Here is a 2,460-nt window from a genome sequence, read left to right on the forward strand (position 1 = left end):
GTGTGTGTGTGTGTGTGTGTGTCTGTGTATGTGTGTGAGAGAGGATGTGCATGAGAAACAGAGACTGAGGGAAAGATGGGGCTGCAATGGGGGCTGTGAACAGAAAAGGACCTGGGAAGGAGACAGGTAAATAAAAGCAAACACTTCCCCACTGTTGTGTGACCTATAGTAGGTGACCTCAGCAAGGTACGTCTGACCGTCTGACCGAGGCTAGTCTGTGTCCCAGGCCAATTGGCCTGGGAGCCTGATGGAGACCAAAGGAGCTAGGGATGGAGGGCGGCCCAGCTCCAGGAGCAGGTGGCGGCGAGCTTGGTCCCAAGGCTGACACCTTGTCCTGTCCCTTCGGACCATGATGGCTGCCAGGGGCAGAACTCGGGACCTCTCCTCTCTTGCCTTCTTTGTGGCAGTGACCTGAGTCCCATGTCATTTCCTGGCCGAGGTGCATGGTCCCCTGCGTGCCTGGGTTGGGTGGGGAGACCCACCCACACCCCATCACCGTTCACACCTGTGGGAGCAGCCGCAGCACACACAGCTCTCCCCCACCCAGCCCCAGAACTTTCTGCTTCTGAGTGCAGGGCCACAGGGAATCTGCAGCCTGGAATCCAGACCGCAGGCGGTCAAGGCTCTGGTTCCCTCCCCGTGTTCTTAACCTGACATTCGAATGCTAAGAAAGCAAATGGGAGAGACTGACATTAAAAAGTTCTGCCCCAAAGTTTATCTAAGGTCCCTGCAAAAAGCACGGCTTCCTAGACCTCAGGCAATCTTTACAGTAGCTGCTTCTACCATTTGAAAGAAAAGGGTGGTTGTGCTTGACCGTTTGCTGGCTGTAATTAACCCAACAACTCCGCCACCCTCAGAGGGACACCTACTCTTCTGAGAACAGCCCAGAAAAAGGTAGATGTAAAGTATAGCTCAGGGGATATAGTCAATAATGTTTCAACAACTATGTACAGTGCCAGGTGGGTACTAGACAAATCGGGGGGAATCACTTTGTAAATTATATAAATGTCTAACCACTATGTTATACACCTGAAACTAACATAAAAGAATATCGAATGTCAACTGTACCTGAAAAAAATAAATTTTATAAAAAGGTAGACTGAAATGGCTGGGGTCGCCCTGAAGGTAAATACCGGGATGGGGTTACATGGAAGGTACTGTGCAGAGTAGATGACGGGTGCTGTTTGCTGAGAGCTCTCCTCCCCACCCACCATGGCTGCCAGAATGATCAGTCTAGAATACAGTCTTGGCTGTGCGACCCCCTCATTTATAACCCTTTCAGTGCTTCCCACAACCTTGGGGTCCCATCCAAAGCTGACCCAACAACTTTCCTGTTACAGGCCTTGTTCAGCTCTCTAGAACCCATGCTGAAATTTATTTCAAAAAGAAAATGAGACTTCTTTAATATCAAGGCCACACAGCTGCTTTCCTGGGCTCCGGTATAATGGGGGTGAGGGGGGGAAGCTGTGAACAGGATGTGGAAAACAGAGCAGCAGGGCTAAGGCTAAGAGGAGGGCAAGGCAGGAATCAACGAGCGGACACTCAGCACCCACCATGTGAAGCTGCTTCCTGGCCGCATCTCCCTGAATTCTCAGACCCCTGGGGGAAGGGGTGATCCCCAACTCTGAGAGCTGAAGTAATGTGACCAATGACACAGACAGAAAACAGCGGGTGGGGGAGGGGAGGTTCTAAGCCCGAATCCCTTGGGTAGGGCTTGCTCTCTCAGACCTCTTTGTCACATACCCGGCAAGACTCTGATGCTCTCAGGCCCACAAGATGCTTCAAAAGGAGACAAAAGGAAAGCAGCCAGGGGTCCTTTGTGGCCAGGGTGGCATGGGAGGAGCCTGCCCTGAGAACATGGGGCCTCAGCACAGTCAGCGGCCTGCACAGACCCCCACACCAGGGCTCCCCACCACGGAGCTCAGGGAACCCCGTAGAAGGCCACCTTCTATTTAATGTCATCCTTTCCCACTGAATTCGGATTTTGTAGCGGTTTCAGGTCCGTGTCCTGACCTTCCATCCTGGACTCCCCCTCTGTGACTTCCCGGGACTGAACCCCACTGGCTGCTGCCCGGGTACCTGTGTGCCCAGGATGGCTCCAGAAACCTCAGAGCCATGCCGTCAACCTCCCCAAGGGCGACTGGGCCCTGGCCCTGTTCAGTCCAAGGGCTGCATCGGGAGCAGATCAGCCCTCCTCCTCCTTGAGCCTGAGGCCGGCACCAGTGAGGTCCACCGCAGCCGGTCCTCCTGCCTCTCACCTCCTTCTGGCAAGTCCTCTTCCAAACACCTCCACTCCAGCCCCACTCCTGCTCCTTCCTGTCGCTGTAAAAGGAAGGGCTCCTTGTGCCTGAGGTCCAGCCCTCCGTCTACACACCAGAAACCCCGGGCCCCTTCCCCTGGCTGGAACTCAAGAGCAGGGCCAACCTACCCCGAGGAAAACAAAACCCCTGGCCGAAGGCT

The sequence above is a fragment of the Hipposideros armiger genome, unplaced genomic scaffold (assembly GCF_001890085.2).
Source record: "Hipposideros armiger isolate ML-2016 unplaced genomic scaffold, ASM189008v1 scaffold_13, whole genome shotgun sequence".
NCBI classification, from domain to species: Eukaryota; Metazoa; Chordata; class Mammalia; order Chiroptera; family Hipposideridae; genus Hipposideros; species Hipposideros armiger.